Source organism: Crocuta crocuta, unplaced genomic scaffold (assembly GCF_008692635.1).
Source record: "Crocuta crocuta isolate KB4526 unplaced genomic scaffold, BGI_CrCroc_1.0 scaffold4, whole genome shotgun sequence".
In the NCBI taxonomy this organism is placed as follows: Eukaryota; Metazoa; Chordata; class Mammalia; order Carnivora; family Hyaenidae; genus Crocuta; species Crocuta crocuta.
The window spans coordinates 3,204,201-3,216,809 of NW_027529996.1; the positions used below are offsets into that span (position 1 = coordinate 3,204,201).

The 12,609-nt window shown below is 42.1% G+C and overlaps 1 long non-coding RNA gene across 1 annotated transcript; it reads left to right on the top strand.

Annotated features, from left to right (window-relative positions):
* The first annotated feature begins 1,845 nt into the window (after positions 1 to 1,845).
* On the top strand, positions 1,846 to 9,004 carry LOC144231046 (uncharacterized). The gene is made up of 3 exons (XR_013334968.1): positions 1,846 to 1,957; positions 8,263 to 8,419; positions 8,732 to 9,004. It is a non-coding gene; the product is annotated as an uncharacterized LOC144231046 (long non-coding RNA).
* The last annotated feature ends 3,605 nt before the right edge of the window (positions 9,005 to 12,609 follow it).

A 12,609-nucleotide genomic window follows, 5' to 3' on the forward strand; every position in this document is an offset into this window, starting at 1 on the left:
TGTCCACACTTTTTTAAATAATTTATTCATGACACTCCTCTCAGGTTACTAATGTATTTTTTAATGTTCAAGTACATTAAGTAACTCTGGAAGGATATACACAAAACAAATAATGGTTTCTATGGACTAGGAAACTGGGTGGAAAAAAATCTTTCATTGTATACTCTTAGAACTCTTTGACTTTGAATGATGTAGCTGCATTACCACATTTACACAGTTGACCCTTGAACAACCCCCAACATAGATATATATGACCCTGTATGTAACTTTTGACTCCCTCAAAATTTAACTACTAATAGCCTACTATTGACCGGGAGCCTTATTAACAGCAGTCAATTGTATGTTATATATATTATATACTGTATTCTTCCAATAAAGTAAGCTAGAAAAGAAAATGTTATTAAGGAAATTATAAGAAAGAGAAAATACATTTAGTGTATTGTACTCTATTTATCAAAAAATCTGATATAAGTGGACCTGCACCATTCAAACTCGTGTTGTTCAAGGGTCTGTATATACACATATATATGTGTATACTATGCATATATACATATATAAATATATATACGCAAGCCATAAAATGCTATAATGTCTCATACAACTATTTTTCTGTGTATTTATCCTAATAGGAAAACTTGTACTTTGGCACTTCTTTAGCCTTTCATGTTTTCCATAGGATTACCAAGACCTCTATTTTAGGAGGGAATTTAAAATTTTTCATCAATATCAATAATAATGAAATATAGGCTTTCTTGAAGAATGAAAATATTTGAAATTAGACATCTAAGCTTCAACCATTAAATAAAAGTGAACTTGACTTTAAAAAATAATTGATTCCTCACCTAACCTAACTTGATATTTGGCTATGGCATTGAAACCAATTTCTTATCCTGAGGACACGTTTAACTTATAAATTGAGGTCTCTGTTCAAGACTCCTTCTGCATGGCTGCCTCAGCAGATAGGAGAACCGTAAAAGGGAGAAGAGATTTTGCCAAAGACAAATGCTTAGCAAAGGAAGAGGCATTAGACCCACCACCTTTCTGAATCAGCCTAGTACAAAGGTAAAATAGGCTGTTTCTCAGCCAAGTGCGACCTCAAAAACTTGACCTCCCATGCACTGTTGCTAAGGAAACTACTGAAGGGTGTGACCTACCAAAACAAGGAAGTAAACCAGTGAAGAGGAAAAGAAGAGATCCAATGGAAGACAGCTGTGAAGGAAATCATGCGAGGAGACTCCAAGAAAACAGGCAGGAGACAGCACTAGAAGTCAGTCCCTTCAGGTAACTGCAGGCCAGAGGCTCTAGAAAAGACGTCTTCAAGAAGATGAAATTGATGGAATGTTCATTTCTTTGAATTTGTCAAGAGGAGACTTATCAAGAGGAAAAGCGTTTGGAAATAAATCAATAATAAATATATAGAAAATTGAGCAAATGGAAAAGCAAGACATACTAACTTTAGGGAAAGAAAGTGTGAATGGAAAAAGCAATCATGTTCTGTTACAGTGCTAAGCATTATTTTTCCTTTATGTATAATCATAGTAATAATCATACTAATATGTTTACTGAGTATTGATTCTAGCTTCACTAAGGCCGTAGGTGGATGAAAAGTGTGGTGGTGTGTGTGTGTGTGTGTGTGTGTGTGTGTGTGTGTGTGAGAGAGAGAGAGAGAGAGAGAGAAAGAGAGCAATATCCTTAGTCTTCACTGAAGAAAGTTGCTTGGTAATGCCTAAAACAGAAGTACTCAAAAATATCAACATAATCATTTTTTTCCAGAGATAAGCAAAGAGTATATCAAAGAAGTTGGAACTACTTACTTCTGGAAAACTGGAAATGTAAAGGGAGGAAGACTGTTTCTTCTCATAATATCTATAGAGCTGTTTGACTCTTGTCCGAGGTTGGGTTCTCTGGAACACATTTACGGGGAAGCGATCCTGGGATCAACACTTGTGGATGAGACGTGAGTGAAGGGCAAGGGAGCCATTCTCATCCGTCAGCTGCCATGGCGATATGGGGAGGTGGAGAGTGGGTCTGGGGGTATGGCGACGTGGAGGGTGGGTCCGGAGAGCACACAGGAGCATACTCAGCACATGTAGCTGGTTTGTGCTCCTTTTGCAGGAGTTGGAGAATAGAGTCCTCAGGTCTTTTAACTTTGCTTTTTAAAAAATGATACATAGGGGCACCTGGGTGGCTCAGTTGGTTAAGCATTGGACTTCAGCTTAGGGCGTGATCTTGCGGTTTGTGAGTTCAAGCCCCGCGTTGGGCCTGGAGCCTCCTTCAGATTCTGTGTCTCCCTCTCTCTCTGCCCCTCCCATGCTCATGCTCTGTCTGTCTCTGTCTCTCAATAATAAATAAAAACCTTAATTTTAAGAAAAAATGATATATTATTATCATATATATGTTTCAAGTCAATGGTGGTTCTACATTCAAGTAGCTGGTAGAAAACTTGCCTTTCTACCCCACAAAAAGGCTGTGGGTTACAAAAAGATCTGACCATTCTTGCAGGGGGTGGGAGTTAAGTTTGTTAAATCCAGTGTTTCTCAGGCTTACTTGTCATAAGATAATATCCTAAGGCACGCAGTTTACTAAGTTATTTAATTGTTATTGGACTTTCTTCAGGACTGGAACCTCCAATTATGGCATTGTTCTTAGAAGGAAATATGATTCCCTTTATGAGAAAGATTCCAGGAACTGATTGATTGTGGCAAAACAGGGTCTGCCTATACCTGCCTGGTTGAGTGCTATAAATTGGAAACGAAACCAAAGAAAACACACCTCAACTAGAAAGAGGGGGGGGAAAAAGGGAGGAGTCAGAGGCTGTTTTGAAGCAGGTTTGAAAGATGCAGTAAACATCATGGGAATTACAAGAGCCCTAATGGGATAGAGTTTTGTTTTTACATGAAAAGGCATAGCGCAGCGGAAGGCTTTATCCCCAAGAGGCTGGTTGGAGGAAAAGGAAGCACATTACAGAAGAGGTGGGGCAGATTCCAGGAGAGGCAAGCAACCTGGCTGGGCTTCAAATGGATTGAAACATTTGGCTTCAACCTAAACCGGCTGCGTAGGGAGCAGCCTGCCACCAGGAGCCTGGGATCCGCCAGGGACGGTGCTAGAGGAGCCGGCCAGCCTACTGGGACAGGGATGAAAACCGAAAGTACGACTTTAGGTGCTGAGCTGTCAGTCTGTGATGACTCACAGTGCGGCTTTACTTTCTCCATCTGTGTCTCATTTGCTTGGTGAGATTTCTCTATGCCAGGCTAACTTCACCCTCTGAAACGGAAACTGTCATAAGCTGCTACCCCGTTGCAGTGGCCCGAGGGCAAGGGGGAAGGGCAAGTTAGCGAAGACAGGGTTGTCTTCTGATTCTGACATGACCCACCAAAGAGAAAAAAGTGTTCTTACCATTACCTGTGGTCTCTTAGGGGGTGAGGAAGGTGAGTTGTGGGGAACACGAGGTGCCTGGCTATTCAGCAAGCCTAGGAAAAGTTCACCACATAGGCTCAGGACAGATGGTGGGGATCTCCTTTCTACGTGCCAAGTATTCATCCCTTTGGAGGTAGAGTTTTTAAAAGGTATTAAATAGAAACAAAAGAACATTAAACAAATAAACAGGGTAGCAAAATTACAGTAGTAAAAACAGACGGTTGCTAGGATTTAGGGTTGGGGAGTAGGTGAGACTATCAAGTTTATTTGTGGTGATGGAGAAGTTCTGTATCTTTTTTTAAAAGTGTATTTATTTTTGACAGAGACAGAGAGAGTTCGAGCAGGGGAGGGGCAGAGAGAGAGAGAGAATTTCAAATCAGCCTCATACTATCAGCACAGAGCAGAGCCCGATGTGGGCCTTGAGCTCATGAACCTTGAGATCATGACCTGAACCGACATCAAGAGTCAGATGCTTAACCAACTGAGCCACCCAGGTGCCCTGAGAAGTTCTGTATCTTGATGGTGGTGGTGGTTACACAAAAATATGTGTGTGATAGAACTTCACAGAGGTGCACACACATGCACACTCACACTGAAAGTCATGAATAGTCCATGTAAAAAACAGCGAAATCTGAATGAGGGCTACAGTTTAATTTATCGTATGTGGCACCAAGGTCAACTTTCTTGTTTTGATAATTGACTAGGGGAAGCTAGGTGAAGGATACATGGGGACTCACTTTGCTCTTTAAAAATTTCTATATGAATATAAAACTATTTCAAAATAGGGACAGCTGGGTGGCTCAGTCAGTTGAACATCCTGCTCTTGATTTTAGCTCAGGTCATGATCCCAGGTTTGTGGGATCAAGCCCTGCATCATGCTCTGCACTGAGCATGAAGCCTGCTTGAGATTCTCTCTTTCTGTCTCCCTCTACCCCTCACCCCAACTCGTGCATGCGCTCTCTCTCTCTAAAAAAAATAAATAAAAATGTTATAAAGTGTGGGAAGTTTAAATAATAATAATGCAACAAAAATCTATTACCAACCACCCAGTTTAAGAAAGACCATTACCATTATTTGGAAGCCTTCCTGATTCCCTGTCAGAGGTAACTACTACCTGCAGTTTTGTATTCATCATCCCTTTGCTTGTCTTTATAGTTTTATCTTATATATTGACATCCCCAAAGAACATATTGTTTCATTTTACATGTTCTTGAATGTTATGTAAATGATGTCATTTTGCATGTACAGTAAAACCTTGGTTTGTAAGCATAATTTGTTCTGGAAACATAGTTATAATCCAAATCATTGGTACCTCAAAGCAAATTTCAAGAACCATTGGCTCAGTTGTGATCGTGTGACATTTGGCATCACATCCTACTCATATTGCAAGACATCGCTCGTTGATCAAGTTAAAAGTTATTAGAAATGTTTGCTCATCTTGCAGAACACTCGCAGAACAAGTTACTCACTATCCAAGTTTTACTGTATTCTACTACTTGTGCTTTATACTCAGTGTTTTCTTTCTGAATTCCATCCATAATGAGTGTGGCTTTTTGATTTGTTCATTGATGTAGTCATTGTGAATATGCCACAATTTATTTACCTGTTCTTCTGTTTATTAACATTCCGTCTGTCTTCAGGATTCTTTCCCTAATTACAAACAAACAGAGCTGCTATGAAACGTTCTTCTACATGTCTCCCAGGACACAGCGCATGAGTTTCTCTAGGGACTCTACCTTGGGGTGGAATTACTGAGTCATAGAGTTTGTCTACTTTTCTAACATACTAGACGGTGCCAAATTATCTTCCAACATAACTATTGCTGTACATTCTCAGTAACATTGGCTATCATCAGTATTCTTACTGCTTGGGTATATGGTAACTGATAATTATGGTTTTAATTTGTATTTTTTTCTAATTTTTAATAAAATTGTTCATTTTCTGTGGTTTTTGTCTATTTCTTTCTCTTCTGAGAAATGCACATTTCAAATTTTTGCCCATTAATCAGTTGTCTTTTTCTTATTGATTTATGGGGATTCTTTATATATTTTGGAGATTAATCTTTTGTGTTGCAAATGCCTTCTTCTAGTTTCTGCTTTACCTTTTTACTTTCATTATGGTATCTTTTAAGGAGCATAAACTTAATTTTAATATAGTTGACCTCATTTTTCTAAGACTTTATTTTTGAGAGAGAGAGAAAGAGAATGTACGCTGTTGTGCATGCACACACGAGCAGGGGAGGGGCAGAGAGAGAAGGAGAGAGAGAATCCCAAGCAGGCTCTGCATTGTAGCCCAATGCAGGGCTCAAACTCACAAAACATGAGATCATGACCTGATCCCAAATCCAGAGTCAGTTGCTCAACCAATTGAGTCACCCAGGTCCCCCTAGTTGATTCTCATTGATTCTCATTTTAAGAATCATTTATGGTATCTGTTTTTTTTTTCAAAGAAACCTTTATGAACCAGAAAATCATAAAATTATACCCCTATATTAATCTTTGATAAATTTTATAATTCTACTTTTACAGAAGTTGTAGTGTGAGGGGCTCCAATTTTTTTTTTTAAACACGTGGGTAACAGGGTACTGAGTGGTTCAGTCGGCTAAGCATCGACTCTTGATTTCTGCTTGGGTCATGATCTCAATCATGAGATGGAGCCCGGCATTGGGCTGTGCGCTGGGAGTGGAGCCTGCTTAGGATTCTCTCACTCTCTCTCTCTCTCCTCTTCCCATTGCCCCTCCCCTACTTGCACCCTTTCTCAAAACAAAACAAAAAGTACCAAGTAATTTGTTTCCCATATACTCATATATTGAAAAAAATTAATATTTTCCCCATGTATCTGCAATGTCAGCTCTAGAAAAAACCAGTCGCATGTCTATGCAAATGTAGACATGTTTCTGTGCTTGGTATTCTGCTGCACTGGTCCATCTAAACTTTTCCCCACCAATATCCTTAATTGCTTTAGCCCCAGAATAATTCTGATATCTGGAAGTCAAGTTCTCCCATATGGTTCTTCTTGAGTGTCTTGTCTATTCTTGGTCCTTTGCTCTTTCATATATATTTTGGAATCTGCTTGCCAAGTTTCCTCAAAGGCCCAGGGGATCTTTTTGGTAGAATTATATTGGATTCATAAAGTCCTGTATCTTCAAGTATATGTGCATATGTACTTGACCATATTTTGCAGCCAAAGAGATCATTTGTACAGAATTCTACTGAGTTAGACCATTGTGGCATATAAGAGGCTGGGAGTTGGTTTGATATGAAGGTACAGGAAGCCATTCCTAGCTCTGGTGTATTACTATATGGTAATGATAAGGAAGGGGATCCTGTGCTCCAATTGCTGTGAACAGAGTTTTCACTTATAAAGAACTCTTCCCCTAAGTCAGAAGATCTCAAGGAATGTAACTGCTGTTACATAAATATGTCATTATAAACAGGTGAAGATTGTATTTCTGGGCGTGCCTCACATGAACACTACAGCTAGACTCGGAAGTGAATGCTAAATAATATGGCAGTCCAAAAAGCCTTTAACGTCTATCCTTGACTCCCCACCTATAAAGAGGTTGCAAGAATTTTTCATCAAGGACTATTGACCCAATTCAGATGAGAGTGTGGGATTATGCAGTACGGCTGCAGGATGAGCCTAAAGAAATCAGAACAGTGGAGACTACTCTACTATTAGATCAAATTAATATTTATAATCTATTTTGCAGCTCAATTAGAACTAAATTAAAAAGCCACACGAGGCCTAAGATATGCAACATGTGACATTTGTCGCGTCATTTCCCCCATCACTGATGCCTGAGCACAACCTCCTTTCTCCTGCTCAGTGAAGCTCAAGGAAGCTCTGTGCTCCGCTTCAGCCTTAGCAGTCCTGTACGTTGACGTGCATCCCCTGACTTCTAGAGATAAAGTGCTGTTTCACTGGCATTACTCACTGTGTCAGTCTTTCTGGTAAACTCTTCAGGACCTCACCTTGCGGGAAAAAGACATCAGTTTGCCACTTCCTAAGAAATGGGCTGTTCATAATGTTGTGTTGTAATTTGATTCTGGCAAGGCACTGATTGAAGATGATAATGGACCAAGTTCGATGACAATCCACAGAGGCTGAGCCTGAAGAGGTGCTCCAAAAGTTAAGGCTGATTTTCATTTGGCGCTAGTGTCCATTCAGTTGACAAGTAACATCTGACTCCAAATCACCTCTTTTCAAATTGTCTAGGTGTTTAACTTGAAGGGACAAAACAGTGTTTAGTTTCTAGCTGCTTGGGGGCATGGAGTGGCCAGATGAGATCCTTGCTCTTAAGAAACTTCTAATCTAACTGATGAAACATGAAAGGAAGCCTGATTTCCATAGGAGTGTTCAGGAAAGTTCCTGAATCAACCACAGATAGTGCTGGGTGTTGAAGAATGATCATAGTGAAAAGAAACAGTGCCAATCGTTGCTATTTGAGCATCCATGTGAGCTAGCTCGGTGGTCTTCAAACATTTTTGGGTGCTTCCTCCTAAAAGAATTTTTTTTAAGACGATGTATTTCCTCCTGTTTCTGCGGCCAGTGTGGGAATATCCAAAGAACTTGCCACTGAGGTTAGCTGCACAAGCACAGTTTGCGGTGCTAATTAATGAAACCTTCAGATGGGAAAGAAAACCACAATTGGTTTATGAGAGTGCTCTGAAATTCAGGTTTGTTTCTTTAAACCCTGAGATCACAAAACACTAGTTAATATTTATGAAGTGCCTGCCATGTGCCGAGCCTCCTCCTAAGCATTTTATATAGTTTATCTCATTCAGTCTTCACCCTATGAAACATCAGGTAGTAGAATGATCTTTTTTTTTTTTTTTTGTATAGAGAACTGAAGCGAGGCTTAAATAGAAAGGAGCAAACATGGAACCCAGGCATCTGGCTCCAGAGTGCGTGTTCACAGCCTCTCCGCTCTCCTCATCCTTTCAAAGGCAAAGACAGGTGTCTCTCCAATGTGGTCATCAAGACAGCTTTTGGCTGGAAGGTTAGCCACTTCCTTGAGTCTCTTTTCATTTGAGCTGTGCACACCTCTGATGGGCAGACTCTCCAGGTCTCTGGGTGGGACTGTGTCCATTTGTGGGTGCTTGCGCCTGGGTGCCTGGATAAGCCGTGGCTACGCAGGCTGGCAAGTGCTTCCTTATGGGGCTGGGTTGCTGGGGACAGGGGAAGCCTCTTCTCAGTTCCCCGAACTCCAGCGGGCATAGTGACACTGGAAAATTGTCAGAATGTCCCCTTGACTGAGCTGTGTCTAAACTTGCCTCTAGAATATGTCCTTGGTGACCTTCTGTTCCTTCAGGACTTCCAGGTATCATGCAGAGGTGAATCTGACCTGGGAGAGAAAAGGAAAAAACCAAGAAGGAAAACAGGAGGAATGGTGGCTCTGTCCGTTTCCAAAATGTAAAAGCTAAGGCAGAATCAAATTCTTCCTGAAGCAAAATCTGCATCGTCACAGCTGTCACTGGGGGGAAAAAATGCAAGTTTAGAGAACTAAACTCATCCTCATGTTTTGAATACAATTGCTTTGGGGCCACATTCTCTGATGAGATGCTAATAAATGTTTTCCATCATGTGCAAGGAAGGTTTTATACAAATTCCATTTCCCAGAACTCTGAATGAAATGGAAACCCCCTTTTTCTGGTTGTGGAAAAAAACCAAACCAAAACAAACACTGAAAACATCCCAGCTCGGTGCTTCTCGAGTCCCTTCTGGTTTTGCTAGGTGGCGCCGTAGGCTCACGGATGGCCTTGCCCAGCTCGCCTGGTGGCCGCCTTCAGTGGGATGAGAGGAAGCAAGAAGAGGAAGAAGCCTTCAGCTTCTACACTGCTCCTCAGGAGTTAGTCAGGATCATTAAATCAACTGACAGGAGGTGAGATTAATTTGCAAAGGCTCTGGCCTCTGTCGTTTTAGGAACTGTTCATTTTCCCCCTTCCCCTTCCTGGTTGGTCACAGCTGGCAGTGAGAGGACATCTAGACCTTAGATTTTGGCTATTTCTTGAGGAAAATTCTAGGCTATCTTAAATTAACCCTTGATCCTAAATATCGTGTTTCTCTCTGGGTCTCCCCAAAGTTGTTCTAGATCTTGGGGAAGAAGGAGCAAGTTCAATGTTGAAGAACGAAAAGGAGGGACAGTAATTTAGAGATTTATACCAGCTCCCTCCCAATCCTCAGCAAGGTCAGCATATGGGGAATTCCCCACCTTGTCCTCTGCTGAGAGCTCCGGGGTTTCCCAGCCTCCAAGGGGCCTGGGACGACCTTTCCCTACCCTGTCCCTGCAGCTCTCAGAGCCAGCCCATTGCAGAGGATTAGAAGGTCCTGCACTGGGCATTGGGAAGACAAGGTGGAACACAGGCCCGGGAAGCCCTGTATGGACTGCAGGACGCCCAAGTACCTTTTGGCTGCAAAGAGAATCCCCTTTCTCACCTTACCAGAGACCCGAAACTCCCAACTTACTGACTCCTTTGCCTGAATGCCTTAGAGACTCTTCTTAAAACCCCAATGTGATAGAAAGGTTTTCATTGGAAAAATTGAAGGAAGGATTTATTGCAAAATGGCGCGACTCAGAGACTCCAGCGAGGAGCCAGTCATGAGTGGGGTGGGGCGGGTGGTAGACAAGAGGAGAGAGCTGGAATGGAGACAAACTCGACTTTCTTGGAGTCTTGCTGGGGCCACAGCTTCCTCTCCCCTTGCCCTGTGCTGTCTGGAACGCGGGAGTCAGATGCAGATCTGTGGCTGCCCAGGCTGTGTGCCCTAACATTTCCAGGACAGCCTGCGTTTCAAGTGCTCTCCTGATATGTAAGCACACACATACTGGTCTCCTCCTGTGTCCCGGTTTGGGTTCAGATGTTCCTGCCCCACACTCCCTGCCCTGAAATCTGCTTCATGCTCAGGGTCATCCGACAGTGATCACAGGTCTTTGTTGGGGACACAAGGCCGAAGAGGTGTCTGAGCCAGTGAAAGATCATCTGCGTTCGTTCCAGGAAAGATGCTTCTTCACCAGTCAAATGTGCCCAAGGACCTGGGGCACAGCAGGGGCGCTGCTAACAGCAAGCCCATTTCAGAAAACAGAAGGGAGAAAATACTTTAGAAAAGTAATAACATACAAAGTAAAAAATAGGAACAAAAAAAGCTTGAAAAAATTATATATATATATATTCACAAGAAGGTAAAGAGAACCATAAAACCCCAAAACTAGAGGAAGATAAACTGACAATAAAAATGCACATCTATGGGTGCGCCCGGGTAGCTCAGTCAGTTAAGCGACTGACTTTGGCTCAGGTTATGATCCCCACGGTTCGCAAGTTCAAACCCCGTATCTGGCTCTGCACTGACAATACAGAGCCTACTTGGGATTCTCTCTCCCTCTATTTCTGCCCCTCCCCTGCGCGTGCTCTCTCTCCTCTCCCTCTCTCAAAATTAATAAACTTAAAAAAATGTGCATCTATGGATTTACATGACTACATTGCGAGTTTTACTTATTCCAAAACTGGCCTAAAGACATTGATTTGAGGAATTATAGGAAGTCTTCAAATGCCATGTTTATCTTGATACCTTTTTCAGTTTTGACCTTGAAGAATGTATCAGCTCTTCCCATATTTCTCTGTCTTAGCAGTGATGTCTCTTTTGGCAGCACATATCAGTAGACTTAAGTGCCATGAGTCATATTTTCAATTTTTAATTAAATCACAGCCTAGCTAGGGTTTGATTTATTTAGACCTGAATTAATTTAGACCCTTGTCCATATAAATTTGCATAGTTTATTTAACTAGCTTATGATCCTATAGATTGTAAAGCCCTTTAGATAATAACAAGAGAGGTTGTAAAAATCAGTCTCTCATCAAGCATGAGTGGTAGAATATAACTTCTAAGGGTGGTGTTAACTTTATTCCTGAAACTAGCATTATAAACGAAAGCTGTTGTATTTCTAAATAAAGAAAGACATTTATGAGATCATTTAAAGATATTTCATCCCATATGTTTTCACTCAGTTTTAGTGATACGGCAAAGCCTCATTAACAACCAGTGGTGCTGATGTTTTTTCCCCTTTCCCAGAATGGTTACAGATGGCCGTAAATCCATACAGTAAGCATCTAGCAGAACACTCATCTGCCTCAATCAAATATAATAAATGCCTTTTAAGCTGCAGGAGTGTGAGTCATACAGATGTCACTTTCCTAGAATTCTGGGGGAAAAAAAAAACAAACAAAAACAAAACTGGTTAACGTTCCCAAGAAAGCACACAGGAAACGAATGGGAAGGTGCCCAGAAGAAAGGTTGGGAGGCCGGCGAGCACTGTATAGGGACAGTCGATGAGATCCCCATTCGGGCAGCCAGAAGCTGGTAGCAGCCTTCTCGAGGAGGTTCAGTCGTGCTGGCGCATTTAAAGCCAGGTTTGACCAGACTGCCGAAGCAAGGTGGGGAGGGACAGGGGCTGACACGGAAGGGTCTGCGTGAGGCTCCGTGAAGGTGGCTGAGGGAACCGCGGTGAGACCCTGCCTCACAGCTGATCCAGTCTGATCCTTCTGTCAAGTTACTTTTTGTGGGTTCGGGCTTTTGTAGAACTTCTGGGCGTTAAACATGATGGAGTGGGCACAGCTGGCAATCCAGCACTCGTGACTCAGTTGACGATGTGGCCTGTGGCAGGTGATCACATAACCCTCAGAAGGGAAAATGAGTCACATCCATCTTCTACAAAAGGCAAAATGAAATTTGCTTTGTGGGAGGAGAGCAGCGTGCCCCCCACAATCAGTGCAAGGCTCGGGTGGAGCTGTTTGCCTTCCTGCGGTCAGTGTCCCCAGGGCTGGGAGAAGCGTGGGTGGATCCGGGGACCAGACCTATGTGGAGGTGCGCAGGCTGCTTCTCCTGTTCTAGTCCTTTCTTTACACAGGTTTATAGCCCCCACGAGGTCCAACACGGGGTAATTTTTTGTGATGGTTTGATGGACATGAAACATTTGCAAAGGTCTAAAAATCAAATTGAATTTCATTACATGCATTAAATGAACTTATTTGTCGGAGACAAATCAGCATTCTTCCGGGAACTCTAGAAAGGATGGGTGTCACACTTCTAGCAATTCCTGAAAATCCTCATGTATTATTAATTTTCCTAGAGGGAGGGGTTGTGATGGCCTTTGTTTGCAACACCGGAAGTGTAGCTGTGTTTGTCTCCAGGAGGTAT